The 15802-nt window shown below is 65.2% G+C and overlaps 16 non-coding genes across 16 annotated transcripts; all 16 read right to left on the reverse strand.

Annotated features, from left to right (window-relative positions):
• Window positions 1–8: 8 nt before the first annotated feature.
• LOC141963509 (5S ribosomal RNA) lies at window positions 9–127 on the reverse strand. Its single transcript, XR_012634167.1, has one exon. It is a non-coding gene; the product is annotated as a 5S ribosomal RNA (ribosomal RNA).
• An 804-nt stretch (window positions 128–931) lies between these two features.
• On the reverse strand, window positions 932–1050 carry LOC141963453 (5S ribosomal RNA). The gene has a single exon (XR_012634111.1). It is a non-coding gene; the product is annotated as a 5S ribosomal RNA (ribosomal RNA).
• An 805-nt stretch (window positions 1051–1855) lies between these two features.
• On the reverse strand, window positions 1856–1974 carry LOC141963510 (5S ribosomal RNA). Its single transcript, XR_012634168.1, has one exon. It is a non-coding gene; the product is annotated as a 5S ribosomal RNA (ribosomal RNA).
• An 804-nt stretch (window positions 1975–2778) lies between these two features.
• Window positions 2779–2897, reverse strand: LOC141963493 (5S ribosomal RNA). Its single transcript, XR_012634151.1, has one exon. It is a non-coding gene; the product is annotated as a 5S ribosomal RNA (ribosomal RNA).
• Window positions 2898–3701: 804 nt separating this feature from the next.
• On the reverse strand, window positions 3702–3820 carry LOC141963511 (5S ribosomal RNA). The gene has a single exon (XR_012634169.1). It is a non-coding gene; the product is annotated as a 5S ribosomal RNA (ribosomal RNA).
• An 804-nt stretch (window positions 3821–4624) lies between these two features.
• LOC141963454 (5S ribosomal RNA) lies at window positions 4625–4743 on the reverse strand. Its single transcript, XR_012634112.1, has one exon. It is a non-coding gene; the product is annotated as a 5S ribosomal RNA (ribosomal RNA).
• Window positions 4744–5548: 805 nt separating this feature from the next.
• Window positions 5549–5667, reverse strand: LOC141963513 (5S ribosomal RNA). Its single transcript, XR_012634171.1, has one exon. It is a non-coding gene; the product is annotated as a 5S ribosomal RNA (ribosomal RNA).
• Window positions 5668–6471: 804 nt separating this feature from the next.
• LOC141963455 (5S ribosomal RNA) lies at window positions 6472–6590 on the reverse strand. Its single transcript, XR_012634113.1, has one exon. It is a non-coding gene; the product is annotated as a 5S ribosomal RNA (ribosomal RNA).
• Window positions 6591–7397: 807 nt separating this feature from the next.
• LOC141963494 (5S ribosomal RNA) lies at window positions 7398–7516 on the reverse strand. Its single transcript, XR_012634152.1, has one exon. It is a non-coding gene; the product is annotated as a 5S ribosomal RNA (ribosomal RNA).
• An 804-nt stretch (window positions 7517–8320) lies between these two features.
• LOC141963445 (5S ribosomal RNA) lies at window positions 8321–8439 on the reverse strand. The gene has a single exon (XR_012634104.1). It is a non-coding gene; the product is annotated as a 5S ribosomal RNA (ribosomal RNA).
• An 807-nt stretch (window positions 8440–9246) lies between these two features.
• Window positions 9247–9365, reverse strand: LOC141963456 (5S ribosomal RNA). Its single transcript, XR_012634114.1, has one exon. It is a non-coding gene; the product is annotated as a 5S ribosomal RNA (ribosomal RNA).
• Window positions 9366–10170: 805 nt separating this feature from the next.
• Window positions 10171–10289, reverse strand: LOC141963495 (5S ribosomal RNA). The gene has a single exon (XR_012634153.1). It is a non-coding gene; the product is annotated as a 5S ribosomal RNA (ribosomal RNA).
• An 807-nt stretch (window positions 10290–11096) lies between these two features.
• On the reverse strand, window positions 11097–11215 carry LOC141963496 (5S ribosomal RNA). The gene has a single exon (XR_012634154.1). It is a non-coding gene; the product is annotated as a 5S ribosomal RNA (ribosomal RNA).
• An 807-nt stretch (window positions 11216–12022) lies between these two features.
• Window positions 12023–12141, reverse strand: LOC141963457 (5S ribosomal RNA). The gene has a single exon (XR_012634115.1). It is a non-coding gene; the product is annotated as a 5S ribosomal RNA (ribosomal RNA).
• An 807-nt stretch (window positions 12142–12948) lies between these two features.
• Window positions 12949–13067, reverse strand: LOC141963497 (5S ribosomal RNA). The gene has a single exon (XR_012634155.1). It is a non-coding gene; the product is annotated as a 5S ribosomal RNA (ribosomal RNA).
• An 806-nt stretch (window positions 13068–13873) lies between these two features.
• On the reverse strand, window positions 13874–13992 carry LOC141963458 (5S ribosomal RNA). Its single transcript, XR_012634116.1, has one exon. It is a non-coding gene; the product is annotated as a 5S ribosomal RNA (ribosomal RNA).
• Between the last annotated feature and the right edge of the window lie 1810 nt (window positions 13993–15802).

The following is a 15802-nucleotide window of genomic DNA, read 5'->3' on the forward strand; positions in this document are numbered from 1 at the left end:
GCGGCAAAAGCCTACAGCACCCGGTATTCCCAGGCGGTCTCCCATCCAAGTACTAACCGGGCCCGACCCTGCTTAGCTTCCGAGATCAGACGAGATCGGGCATTCTCAGGGTGGTATGGCCGTAGGCACCCCCCAGCCCCACAACAGCCCTCTCCACTCCCCCCTGACACGCGCACACACCCCCCTACAGCCAACAACACCTCCCACCAGGGCACAAACACACACACGCATGCCGCACTCACCACAAACACACACACGCCTCACACCCCTCAACACACAACAACACGCTCCACACCCTACACCGCCCTAACGCCCCAACGGAGACACACGCACCCCCAGCGCACAGCGGCAAAACACCCTGCGCACACCACACTCAACACAACACCCCCTCGGCAACACCTCCACGTTCACACACACACACACAACGCAACCCTCTCCCACCAAAAGCCCCCTTACACACCAACACACAGCTCCAAACAACCCCCAGCGCAACGGGGACACCGACAACCCTGACGCGCACAGCCCCCCAACAACACCTGCACGGCCCTGCCCACGCCTCCAACACTGCCCCAACAAAGCGCCCTCTCTCAAAAACAACACCACGTTCCAAGCCGGCGCTACAGCCTCGCCGCCTGACGGGGCGGGGGGCAGGCACACCGTGATACAAGCGGACCCCCTCCACCACCCCCAGACACAACCGCACGGACCCCCCGCAGCGCGGTGCCGCCAACAGGCCTCTAGCAGAAGCCCCCCCGCGCTCCCAGCCCACACTACGGCCTCACCGAGCCACGCGCTGCCGGTCGGGGACTCCCCGGCCCAGAGACCCCCGCAGCACCCGCCCGGGCACACCTGCACGGAAGGCCCAGAGGTGTGCCCCTGGGCGAGAGCCCACGCGGCAGCCCCGAAAAAGAAATGGCGCCCCGGCGGCAAAAGCCTACAGCACCCGGTATTCCCAGGCGGTCTCCCATCCAAGTACTAACTGGGCCCGACCCTGCTTAGCTTCCGAGATCAGACGAGATCGGGCGTTCTCAGGGTGGTATGGCCGTAGGCACCCCCCAGCCCCACAACAGCCCTCTCCACTCCCCCCTGACACGCGCACACACCCCCCTACAGCCAACAACACCTCCCACCAGGGCACAAACACACACACGCATGCCGCACTCACCACAAACACACACACGCCTCACACCCCTCAACACACAACAACACGCTCCACACCCTACACCGCCCTAACGCCCCAACGGAGACACACGCACCCCCAGCGCACAGCGGCAAAACACCCCGCGCACACCACACTCAACACAACACCCCCTCGGCAACACCTCCACGTTCACACACACACACACAACGCAACCCTCTCCCACCAAAAGCCCCCTTACACACCAACACACAGCTCCAAACAACCCCCAGCGCAACGGGGACACCGACAACCCTGACGCGCACAGCCCCCCAACAACACCTGCACGGCCCTGCCCACGCCTCCAACACTGCCCCAACAAAGCGCCCTCTCTCAAAAACAACACCACGTTCCAAGCCGGCGCTACAGCCTCGCCGCCTGACGGGGCGGGTGGCCGGCCCACCGTGACGCAAACGGCCCCCCCTCCACCAACCCCAGACACAACCGCACTGATCCAACGCAGCGCGGTGCCGCCAACAGGCCTCTTGCAGAAGCCCCCCCGCGCTCCCAGCCCGCACTACGGCCTCACCGAGCCACGCGCTGCCGGTCGGGGACTCCCCGGCCCAGAGACCCCCGCAGCACCCGCCTGGGCACACCTGCACGGAAGGCCCAGAGGTGTGCCCCTGGGCGAGAGCCCACGCGGCAGCCCCGAAAAAGAAATGGCGCCCCGGCGGCAAAAGCCTACAGCACCCGGTATTCCCAGGCGGTCTCCCATCCAAGTACTAACCGGGCCCGACCCTGCTTAGCTTCCGAGATCAGACGAGATCGGGCATTCTCAGGGTGGTATGGCCGTAGGCACCCCCCAGCCCCACAACAGCCCTCTCCACTCCCCCCTGACACGCGCACACACCCCCCTACAGCCAACAACACCTCCCACCAGGGCACAAACACACACACGCATGCCGCACTCACCACAAACACACACACGCCTCACACCCCTCAACACACAACAACACGCTCCACACCCTACACCGCCCTAACGCCCCAACGGAGACACACGCACCCCCAGCGCACAGCGGCAAAACACCCTGCGCACACCACACTCAACACAACACCCCCTCGGCAACACCTCCACGTTCACACACACACACACAACGCAACCCTCTCCCACCAAAAGCCCCCTTACACACCAACACACAGCTCCAAACAACCCCCAGCGCAACGGGGACACCGACAACCCTGACGCGCACAGCCCCCCAACAACACCTGCACGGCCCTGCCCACGCCTCCAACACTGCCCCAACAAAGCGCCCTCTCTCAAAAACAACACCACGTTCCAAGCCGGCGCTACAGCCTCGCCGCCTGACGGGGCGGGGGGCAGGCACACCGTGATACAAGCGGACCCCCTCCACCACCCCCAGACACAACCGCACGGACCCCCCGCAGCGCGGTGCCGCCAACAGGCCTCTTGCAGAAGCCCCCCCGCGCTCCCAGCCCGCACTACGGCCTCACCGAGCCACGCGCTGCCGGTCGGGGACTCCCCGGCCCAGAGACCCCCGCAGCACCCGCCCGGGCACACCTGCACGGAAGGCCCAGAGGTGTGCCCCTGGGCGAGAGCCCACGCGGCAGCCCCGAAAAAGAAATGGCGCCCCGGCGGCAAAAGCCTACAGCACCCGGTATTCCCAGGCGGTCTCCCATCCAAGTACTAACCGGGCCCGACCCTGCTTAGCTTCCGAGATCAGACGAGATCGGGCGTTCTCAGGGTGGTATGGCCGTAGGCACCCCCCAGCCCCACAACAGCCCTCTCCACTCCCCCCTGACACGCGCACACACCCCCCTACAGCCAACAACACCTCCCACCAGGGCACAAACACACACACGCATGCCGCACTCACCACAAACACACACACGCCTCACACCCCTCAACACACAACAACACGCTCCACACCCTACAACGCCCTAACGCCCCAACGGAGACACACGCACCCCCAGCGCACAGCGGCAAAACACCCCGCGCACACCACACTCAACACAACACCCCCTCGGCAACACCTCCACGTTCACACACACACACACAACGCAACCCTCTCCCACCAAAAGCCCCCTTACACACCAACACACAGCTCCAAACAACCCCCAGCGCAACGGGGACACCGACAACCCTGACGCGCACAGCCCCCCAACAACACCTGCACGGCCCTGCCCACGCCTCCAACACTGCCCCAACAAAGCGCCCTCTCTCAAAAACAACACCACGTTCCAAGCCGGCGCTACAGCCTCGCCGCCTGACGGGGCGGGGGGCAGGCACACCGTGATACAAGCGGACCCCCTCCACCACCCCCAGACACAACCGCACGGACCCCCCGCAGCGCGGTGCCGCCAACAGGCCTCTTGCAGAAGCCCCCCCGCGCTCCCAGCCCGCACTACGGCCTCACCGAGCCACGCGCTGCCGGTCGGGGACTCCCCGGCCCAGAGACCCCCGCAGCACCCGCCCGGGCACACCTGCACGGAAGGCCCAGAGGTGTGCCCCTGGGCGAGAGCCCACGCGGCAGCCCCGAAAAAGAAATGGCGCCCCGGCGGCAAAAGCCTACAGCACCCGGTATTCCCAGGCGGTCTCCCATCCAAGTACTAACCGGGCCCGACCCTGCTTAGCTTCCGAGATCAGACGAGATCGGGCATTCTCAGGGTGGTATGGCCGTAGGCACCCCCCAGCCCCACAACAGCCCTCTCCACTCCCCCCTGACACGCGCACACACCCCCCTACAGCCAACAACACCTCCCACCAGGGCACAAACACACACACGCATGCCGCACTCACCACAAACACACACACGCCTCACACCCCTCAACACACAACAACACGCTCCACACCCTACACCGCCCTAACGCCCCAACGGAGACACACGCACCCCCAGCGCACAGCGGCAAAACACCCTGCGCACACCACACTCAACACAACACCCCCTCGGCAACACCTCCACGTTCACACACACACACACAACGCAACCCTCTCCCACCAAAAGCCCCCTTACACACCAACACACAGCTCCAAACAACCCCCAGCGCAACGGGGACACCGACAACCCTGACGCGCACAGCCCCCCAACAACACCTGCACGGCCCTGCCCACGCCTCCAACACTGCCCCAACAAAGCGCCCTCTCTCAAAAACAACACCACGTTCCAAGCCGGCGCTACAGCCTCGCCGCCTGACGGGGCGGGGGGCAGGCACACCGTGATACAAGCGGACCCCCTCCACCACCCCCAGACACAACCGCACGGACCCCCCGCAGCGCGGTGCCGCCAACAGGCCTCTAGCAGAAGCCCCCCCGCGCTCCCAGCCCACACTACGGCCTCACCGAGCCACGCGCTGCCGGTCGGGGACTCCCCGGCCCAGAGACCCCCGCAGCACCCGCCCGGGCACACCTGCACGGAAGGCCCAGAGGTGTGCCCCTGGGCGAGAGCCCACGCGGCAGCCCCGAAAAAGAAATGGCGCCCCGGCGGCAAAAGCCTACAGCACCCGGTATTCCCAGGCGGTCTCCCATCCAAGTACTAACTGGGCCCGACCCTGCTTAGCTTCCGAGATCAGACGAGATCGGGCGTTCTCAGGGTGGTATGGCCGTAGGCACCCCCCAGCCCCACAACAGCCCTCTCCACTCCCCCCTGACACGCGCACACACCCCCCTACAGCCAACAACACCTCCCACCAGGGCACAAACACACACACGCATGCCGCACTCACCACAAACACACACACGCCTCACACCCCTCAACACACAACAACACGCTCCACACCCTACAACGCCCTAACGCCCCAACGGAGACACACGCACCCCCAGCGCACAGCGGCAAAACACCCCGCGCACACCACACTCAACACAACACCCCCTCGGCAACACCTCCACGTTCACACACACACACACAACGCAACCCTCTCCCACCAAAAGCCCCCTTACACACCAACACACAGCTCCAAACAACCCCCAGCGCAACGGGGACACCGACAACCCTGACGCGCACAGCCCCCCAACAACACCTGCACGGCCCTGCCCACGCCTCCAACACTGCCCCAACAAAGCGCCCTCTCTCAAAAACAACACCACGTTCCAAGCCGGCGCTACAGCCTCGCCGCCTGACGGGGCGGGTGGCCGGCCCACCGTGACGCAAACGGCCCCCCCTCCACCAACCCCAGACACAACCGCACTGATCCAACGCAGCGCGGTGCCGCCAACAGGCCTCTTGCAGAAGCCCCCCCGCGCTCCCAGCCCGCACTACGGCCTCACCGAGCCACGCGCTGCCGGTCGGGGACTCCCCGGCCCAGAGACCCCCGCAGCACCCGCCTGGGCACACCTGCACGGAAGGCCCAGAGGTGTGCCCCTGGGCGAGAGCCCACGCGGCAGCCCCGAAAAAGAAATGGCGCCCCGGCGGCAAAAGCCTACAGCACCCGGTATTCCCAGGCGGTCTCCCATCCAAGTACTAACCGGGCCCGACCCTGCTTAGCTTCCGAGATCAGACGAGATCGGGCATTCTCAGGGTGGTATGGCCGTAGGCACCCCCCAGCCCCACAACAGCCCTCTCCACTCCCCCCTGACACGCGCACACACCCCCCTACAGCCAACAACACCTCCCACCAGGGCACAAACACACACACGCATGCCGCACTCACCACAAACACACACACGCCTCACACCCCTCAACACACAACAACACGCTCCACACCCTACACCGCCCTAACGCCCCAACGGAGACACACGCACCCCCAGCGCACAGCGGCAAAACACCCTGCGCACACCACACTCAACACAACACCCCCTCGGCAACACCTCCACGTTCACACACACACACACAACGCAACCCTCTCCCACCAAAAGCCCCCTTACACACCAACACACAGCTCCAAACAACCCCCAGCGCAACGGGGACACCGACAACCCTGACGCGCACAGCCCCCCAACAACACCTGCACGGCCCTGCCCACGCCTCCAACACTGCCCCAACAAAGCGCCCTCTCTCAAAAACAACACCACGTTCCAAGCCGGCGCTACAGCCTCGCCGCCTGACGGGGCGGGGGGCAGGCACACCGTGATACAAGCGGACCCCCTCCACCACCCCCAGACACAACCGCACGGACCCCCCGCAGCGCGGTGCCGCCAACAGGCCTCTAGCAGAAGCCCCCCCGCGCTCCCAGCCCACACTACGGCCTCACCGAGCCACGCGCTGCCGGTCGGGGACTCCCCGGCCCAGAGACCCCCGCAGCACCCGCCCGGGCACACCTGCACGGAAGGCCCAGAGGTGTGCCCCTGGGCGAGAGCCCACGCGGCAGCCCCGAAAAAGAAATGGCGCCCCGGCGGCAAAAGCCTACAGCACCCGGTATTCCCAGGCGGTCTCCCATCCAAGTACTAACTGGGCCCGACCCTGCTTAGCTTCCGAGATCAGACGAGATCGGGCGTTCTCAGGGTGGTATGGCCGTAGGCACCCCCCAGCCCCACAACAGCCCTCTCCACTCCCCCCTGACACGCGCACACACCCCCCTACAGCCAACAACACCTCCCACCAGGGCACAAACACACACACGCATGCCGCACTCACCACAAACACACACACGCCTCACACCCCTCAACACACAACAACACGCTCCACACCCTACACCGCCCTAACGCCCCAACGGAGACACACGCACCCCCAGCGCACAGCGGCAAAACACCCCGCGCACACCACACTCAACACAACACACCCACGGCAACACCTCCACGTTCACACGCACACACACACAACGCAACCCTCTCCCACCAAAAGCCCCCTTACACACCAACACACAGCTCCAAACAACCCCCAGCGCAACGGGGACACCGACAACCCTGACGCGCACAGCCCCCCAACAACACCTGCACGGCCCTGCCCACGCCTCCAACACTGCCCCAACAAAGCGCCCTCTCTCAAAAACAACACCACGTTCCAAGCCGGCGCTACAGCCTCGCCGCCTGACGGGGCGGGTGGCCGGCCCACCGTGACGCAAACGGCCCCCCCTCCACCACCCCCAGACACAACCGCACAGACCCCCCGCAGCGCGGTGCCGCCAACAGGCCTCTTGCAGAAGCCCCCCCGCGCTCCCAGCCCGCACTACGGCCTCACCGAGCCACGCGCTGCCGGTCGGGGACTCCCCGGCCCAGAGACCCCCGCAGCACCCGCCCGGGCACACCTGCACGGAAGGCCCAGAGGTGTGCCCCTGGGCGAGAGCCCACGCGGCAGCCCCGAAAAAGAAATGGCGCCCCGGCGGCAAAAGCCTACAGCACCCGGTATTCCCAGGCGGTCTCCCATCCAAGTACTAACCGGGCCCGACCCTGCTTAGCTTCCGAGATCAGACGAGATCGGGCGTTCTCAGGGTGGTATGGCCGTAGGCACCCCCCAGCCCCACAACAGCCCTCTCCACTCCCCCCTGACACGCGCACACACCCCCCTACAGCCAACAACACCTCCCACCAGGGCACAAACACACACACGCATGCCGCACTCACCACAAACACACACACGCCTCACACCCCTCAACACACAACAACACGCTCCACACCCTACAACGCCCTAACGCCCCAACGGAGACACACGCACCCCCAGCGCACAGCGGCAAAACACCCCGCGCACACCACACTCAACACAACACCCCCTCGGCAACACCTCCACGTTCACACACACACACACAACGCAACCCTCTCCCACCAAAAGCCCCCTTACACACCAACACACAGCTCCAAACAACCCCCAGCGCAACGGGGACACCGACAACCCTGACGCGCACAGCCCCCCAACAACACCTGCACGGCCCTGCCCACGCCTCCAACACTGCCCCAACAAAGCGCCCTCTCTCAAAAACAACACCACGTTCCAAGCCGGCGCTACAGCCTCGCCGCCTGACGGGGCGGGGGGCAGGCACACCGTGATACAAGCGGACCCCCTCCACCACCCCCAGACACAACCGCACGGACCCCCCGCAGCGCGGTGCCGCCAACAGGCCTCTTGCAGAAGCCCCCCCGCGCTCCCAGCCCGCACTACGGCCTCACCGAGCCACGCGCTGCCGGTCGGGGACTCCCCGGCCCAGAGACCCCCGCAGCACCCGCCCGGGCACACCTGCACGGAAGGCCCAGAGGTGTGCCCCTGGGCGAGAGCCCACGCGCCAGCCCCGAAAAAGAAATGGCGCCCCGGCGGCAAAAGCCTACAGCACCCGGTATTCCCAGGCGGTCTCCCATCCAAGTACTAACCAGGCCCGACCCTGCTTAGCTTCCGAGATCAGACGAGATCGGGCGTTCTCAGGGTGGTATGGCCGTAGGCACCCCCCAGCCCCACAACAGCCCTCTCCACTCCCCCCTGACACGCGCACACACCCCCCTACAGCCAACAACACCTCCCACCAGGGCACAAACACACACACGCATGCCGCACTCACCACAAACACACACACGCCTCACACCCCTCAACACACAACAACACGCTCCACACCCTACACCGCCCTAACGCCCCAACGGAGACACACGCACCCCCAGCGCACAGCGGCAAAACACCCCGCGCACACCACACTCAACACAACACCCCCACGGCAACACCTCCACGTTCACACGCACACACACACAACGCAACCCTCTCCCACCAAAAGCCCCCTTACACACCAACACACAGCTCCAAACAACCCCCAGCGCAACGGGGACACCGACAACCCTGACGCGCACAGCCCCCCAACAACACCTGCACGGCCCTGCCCACGCCTCCAACACTGCCCCAACAAAGCGCCCTCTCTCAAAAACAACACCACGTTCCAAGCCGGCGCTACAGCCTCGCCGCCTGACGGGGCGGGTGGCCGGCCCACCGTGACGCAAACGGCCCCCCCTCCACCACCCCCAGACACAACCGCACAGACCCCCCGCAGCGCGGTGCCGCCAACAGGCCTCTTGCAGAAGCCCCCCCGCGCTCCCAGCCCGCACTACGGCCTCACCGAGCCACGCGCTGCCGGTCGGGGACTCCCCGGCCCAGAGACCCCCGCAGCACCCGCCTGGGCACACCTGCACGGAAGGCCCAGAGGTGTGCCCCTGGGCGAGAGCCCACGCGCCAGCCCCGAAAAAGAAATGGCGCCCCGGCGGCAAAAGCCTACAGCACCCGGTATTCCCAGGCGGTCTCCCATCCAAGTACTAACTGGGCCCGACCCTGCTTAGCTTCCGAGATCAGACGAGATCGGGCGTTCTCAGGGTGGTATGGCCGTAGGCACCCCCCAGCCCCACAACAGCCCTCTCCACTCCCCCCTGACACGCGCACACACCCCCCTACAGCCAACAACACCTCCCACCAGGGCACAAACACACACACGCATGCCGCACTCACCACAAACACACACACGCCTCACACCCCTCAACACACAACAACACGCTCCACACCCTACACCGCCCTAACGCCCCAACGGAGACACACGCACCCCCAGCGCACAGCGGCAAAACACCCCGCGCACACCACACTCAACACAACACCCCCTCGGCAACACCTCCACTTTCACACACACACACACAACGCAACCCTCTCCCACCAAAAGCCCCCTTACACACCAACACACAGCTCCAAACAACCCCCAGCGCAACGGGGACACCGACAACCCTGACGCGCACAGCCCCCCAACAACACCTGCACGGCCCTGCCCACGCCTCCAACACTGCCCCAACAAAGCGCCCTCTCTCAAAAACAACACCACGTTCCAAGCCGGCGCTACAGCCTCGCCGCCTGACGGGGCGGGTGGCCGGCCCACCGTGACGCAAACGGCCCCCCCTCCACCAACCCCAGACACAACCGCACTGATCCAACGCAGCGCGGTGCCGCCAACAGGCCTCTTGCAGAAGCCCCCCCGCGCTCCCAGCCCGCACTACGGCCTCACCGAGCCACGCGCTGCCGGTCGGGGACTCCCCGGCCCAGAGACCCCCGCAGCACCCGCCCGGGCACACCTGCACGGAAGGCCCAGATGTGTGCCCCTGGGCGAGAGCCCACGCGGCAGCCCCGAAAAAGAAATGGCGCCCCGGCGGCAAAAGCCTACAGCACCCGGTATTCCCAGGCGGTCTCCCATCCAAGTACTAACCGGGCCCGACCCTGCTTAGCTTCCGAGATCAGACGAGATCGGGCGTTCTCAGGGTGGTATGGCCGTAGGCACCCCCCAGCCCCACAACAGCCCTCTCCACTCCCCCCTGACACGCGCACACACCCCCCTACAGCCAACAACACCTCCCACCAGGGCACAAACACACACACGCATGCCGCACTCACCACAAACACACACACGCCTCACACCCCTCAACACACAACAACACGCTCCACACCCTACACCGCCCTAACGCCCCAACGGAGACACACGCACCCCCAGCGCACAGCGGCAAAACACCCCGCGCACACCACACTCAACACAACACCCCCACGGCAACACCTCCACGTTCACACGCACACACACACAACGCAACCCTCTCCCACCAAAAGCCCCCTTACACACCAACACACAGCTCCAAACAACCCCCAGCGCAACGGGGACACCGACAACCCTGACGCGCACAGCCCCCCAACAACACCTGCACGGCCCTGCCCACGCCTCCAACACTGCCCCAACAAAGCGCCCTCTCTCAAAAACAACACCACGTTCCAAGCCGGCGCTACAGCCTCGCCGCCTGACGGGGCGGGTGGCCGGCCCACCGTGACGCAAACGGCCCCCCCTCCACCAACCCCAGACACAACCGCACTGATCCAACGCAGCGCGGTGCCGCCAACAGGCCTCTTGCAGAAGCCCCCCCGCGCTCCCAGCCCGCACTACGGCCTCACCGAGCCACGCGCTGCCGGTCGGGGACTCCCCGGCCCAGAGACCCCCGCAGCACCCGCCCGGGCACACCTGCACGGAAGGCCCAGAGGTGTGCCCCTGGGCGAGAGCCCACGCGCCAGCCCCGAAAAAGAAATGGCGCCCCGGCGGCAAAAGCCTACAGCACCCGGTATTCCCAGGCGGTCTCCCATCCAAGTACTAACCGGGCCCGACCCTGCTTAGCTTCCGAGATCAGACGAGATCGGGCGTTCTCAGGGTGGTATGGCCGTAGGCACCCCCCAGCCCCACAACAGCCCTCTCCACTCCCCCCTGACACGCGCACACACCCCCCTACAGCCAACAACACCTCCCACCAGGGCACAAACACACACACGCATGCCGCACTCACCACAAACACACACACGCCTCACACCCCTCAACACACAACAACACGCTCCACACCCTACACCGCCCTAACGCCCCAACGGAGACACACACACCCCCAGCGCACAGCGGCAAAACACCCCGCGCACACCACACTCAACACAACACCCCCACGGCAACACCTCCACGTTCACACGCACACACACACAACGCAACCCTCTCCCACCAAAAGCCCCCTTACACACCAACACACAGCTCCAAACAACCCCCAGCGCAACGGGGACACCGACAACCCTGACGCGCACAGCCCCCCAACAACACCTGCACGGCCCTGCCCACGCCTCCAACACTGCCCCAACAAAGCGCCCTCTCTCAAAAACAACACCACGTTCCAAGCCGGCGCTACAGCCTCGCCGCCTGACGGGGCGGGTGGCCGGCCCACCGTGACGCAAACGGCCCCCCCTCCACCACCCCCAGACACAACCGCACAGACCCCCCGCAGCGCGGTGCCGCCAACAGGCCTCTTGCAGAAGCCCCCCCGCGCTCCCAGCCCGCACTACGGCCTCACCGAGCCACGCGCTGCCGGTCGGGGACTCCCCGGCCCAGAGACCCCCGCAGCACCCGCCCGGGCACACCTGCACGGAAGGCCCAGAGGTGTGCCCCTGGGCGAGAGCCCACGCGGCAGCCCCGAAAAAGAAATGGCGCCCCGGCGGCAAAAGCCTACAGCACCCGGTATTCCCAGGCGGTCTCCCATCCAAGTACTAACTGGGCCCGACCCTGCTTAGCTTCCGAGATCAGACGAGATCGGGCGTTCTCAGGGTGGTATGGCCGTAGGCACCCCCCAGCCCCACAACAGCCCTCTCCACTCCCCCCTGACACGCGCACACACCCCCCTACAGCCAACAACACCTCCCACCAGGGCACAAACACACACACGCATGCCGCACTCACCACAAACACACACACGCCTCACACCCCTCAACACACAACAACACGCTCCACACCCTACACCGCCCTAACGCCCCAACGGAGACACACGCACCCCCAGCGCACAGCGGCAAAACACCCCGCGCACACCACACTCAACACAACACCCCCACGGCAACACCTCCACGTTCACACGCACACACACACAACGCAACCCTCTCCCACCAAAAGCCCCCTTACACACCAACACACAGCTCCAAACAACCCCCAGCGCAACGGGGACACCGACAACCCTGACACGCACAGCCCCCCAACAACACCTGCACGGCCCTGCCCACGCCTCCAACACTGCCCCAACAAAGCGCCCTCTCTCAAAAACAACACCACGTTCCAAGCCGGCGCTACAGCCTCGCCGCCTGACGGGGCGGGTGGCCGGCCCACCGTGACGCAAACGGCCCCCCCTCCACCACCCCCAGACACAACCGCACAGACCCCCCGCAGCGCGGTGCCGCCAACAGGCCTCTTGCAGAAGCCCCCCCGCGCTCCCAGCCCGCACTACGGCCTCACCGAGCCACGCGCTGCCGGTCGGGGACTCCCCGGCCCAGAGACCCCCGCAGCACCCGCCCGGGCACACCTGCACGGAAGGCCCAGAGGTGTGCCCCTGGGCGAGAGCCCACGCGGCAGCCCCGAAAAAGAAATGGCGCCCCGGCGGCAAAAGCCTACAGCACCCGGTATTCCCAGGCGGTCTCCCATCCAAGTACTAACCGGGCCCGACCCTGCTTAGCTTCCGAGATCAGACGAGATCGGGCGTTCTCAGGGTGGTATGGCCGTAGGCACCCCCCAGCCCCACAACAGCCCTCTCCACTCCCCCCTGACACGCGCACACACCCCCCTACAGCCAACAACACCTCCCACCAGGGCACAAACACACACACGCATGCCGCACTCACCACAAACACACACACGCCTCACACCCCTCAACACACAACAACACGCTCCACACCCTACACCGCCCTAACGCCCCAACGGAGACACACGCACCCCCAGCGCACAGCGGCAAAACACCCGGCGCACACCACACTCAACACAACACCCCCACGGCAACACCTCCACGTTCACACGCACACACACACAACGCAACCCTCTCCCACCAAAAGCCCCCTTACACACCAACACACAGCTCCAAACAACCCCCAGCGCAACGGGGACACCGACAACCCTGACGTGCACAGCCCCCCAACAACACCTGCACGGCCCTGCCCACGCCTCCAACACTGCCCCAACAAAGCGCCCTCTCTCAAAAACAACACCACGTTCCAAGCCGGCGCTACAGCCTCGCCGCCTGACGGGGCGGGGGGCAGGCACTCCGTGATACAAGCGGACCCCCTCCACCACCCCCAGACACAACCGCACGGACCCCCCGCAGCGCGGTGCCGCCAACAGGCCTCTTGCAGAAGCCCCCCCGCGCTCCCAGCCCGCACTACGGCCTCACCGAGCCACGCGCTGCCGGTCGGGGACTCCCCGGCCCAGAGACCCCCGCAGCACCCGCCCGGGCACACCTGCACGGAAGGCCCAGAGGTGTGCCCCTGGGCGAGAGCCCACGCGGCAGCCCCGAAAAAGAAATGGCGCCCCGGCGGCAAAAGCCTACAGCACCCGGTATTCCCAGGCGGTCTCCCATCCAAGTACTAACCGGGCCCGACCCTGCTTAGCTTCCGAGATCAGACGAGATCAGGCATTCTCAGGGTGGTATGGCCATATGTACTCCCTCACCGCACAAGAGGCCTGTGCAGGCACTGCCATGCAAACAGCCCCACCACTGCATCACCCATGCCCATCCCCACACACCTGTCCTGCAACAAGGCTTCCTGCAGCAGCCCCCCATGGTACCACCTGGACATCATACGTTATTGCCTCGCCAGAAAACCCCAACACCAACAGCCCCCCACTGCTACAATTCCTCGCATACCTACGCTCCTAAAAGTCTTCTTCTAGCAGACCCCCATGCTCCCACTTCACACTATGGCCTGAACAACCGACACAGGCTCTCTCAGTGTCGTATGGCTGTGGGCATTGGTGTGTTTTCCCAGTGTCCTCTCGATGAAACGCTGACACACTGACAGTTAACACTATCGTTGTTGCAATACATTGAACGTGCCTCTGGTTTGTCCCATCACAGATGTCTCCTAGAAGTATGCCCCACTGTAAGACCCACACAAAATCCCACATACACCTGCTCTCTTGCTTCTGTGGTACAGCTCCACCAACCTTTGGGCTGAGTTGCTGGGTACCCTCTATGCGCTACAAAAACAGCTGCACATACCCATGCTCTAGTTTCCAACACCAGTTCTAAGATTTTCACCCTGCACCGTACCCCTGCAGTGTCGTACTGTGCCTGTACCCAGCTGACATACATATTCACTCTCATCCCCTGGAACAGGTCCCTGCACTTATACTCCTGAGTTTTGTGCCTTCTCTGTGTACCAACTACAGTTTCCAGATGACTGTTGCTTTTTCTATTTAGCAGCCATCTCATACCCGCCAATTTTCTTTCCAGCAGATGGCAACCTCGCTGTGCTGTTGCTGATTTCACCCTCGCCCTACTCAGTTCCCCGGACAGCCTGCAGCCAGACAAGCCCCTCTGGGTTTGTCAATCTCCAGGGTTGCCCGAGCCCAGCAGCAGCTCCCAGCTCTCCTCCCCCTGCCCCTGGGGTGACCTCCCTGGGCTCCCCACCATGGATGTAGCACTGTCTGAGGACAAACCGGTGTGGGAACAGCACATGCCATCCCTTCTCCTCAGCGGCCAGCTCAGGCACTGGTGTGACACACCCGCGGTGGCCCTGCCGTGCCGCACGCTGTGGTGACCCTGCAGCCATCCTGACCCTCGCTGGGGCAGCCTCCAGCTGCCCATGCGGCAGGCTGAGCAGGCAGCGCTCCTGCAAACAGCCCCAGCATCTTCTGAGGAGTTTTGGTGGGAATGAGCTTGCCCAAGAGGCCAACTGTAGGTCACTACATCATGGTAGGGTCAGAGAGCTGCTTACCGCCTGCCTCGGGGTGTGTAACAGCCACATAACTGCCGCTGGGACAGGTTCCCTGTGACGCACCGGCGTCATAAGCAGGCGGCGTGTCCAAGCGGGTTTTTTTCCTCTCCCGCTGGGTAAATCCCATCAGCAGCCACCCTAAACTGCTCCACGCCAGCCCTAATCCCATCTCGGGGGACGCCATCAGCCTCCTCCCAGGGCCATGCAGGGAGCGTCCCGGGACCCGGGAGGGACCCCGCCGAGCCCGGGACACCGCAGGGGTGGCCCCGGGCCCTGGCCTGGGCAGGGGAGTGGGGGGTGGAAAGGGGCCGCCGCGCTTCCTCGGTCTCTGGAGGAGGGGGAGCCCAGAGCTGAGCCGAGCTTTGTCCTGAGTTAATTTTAGCCCAGGGAGATAAGAGAGAGGAGGCGCATAGCCGGGCTTAAGGGGTCCCTCTGGGCTCCGCCGTCCCTGCAGGCGTAGGGTGGGCCGTGGGGTGCCGGCGGCGCCCGGCTGTCTCCCCCGGCCGCGGGGGCTCCCGGCCGGGCTGGGGGC

Source organism: Athene noctua, chromosome 8 (assembly GCF_965140245.1).
Source record: "Athene noctua chromosome 8, bAthNoc1.hap1.1, whole genome shotgun sequence".
In the NCBI taxonomy this organism is placed as follows: Eukaryota; Metazoa; Chordata; class Aves; order Strigiformes; family Strigidae; genus Athene; species Athene noctua.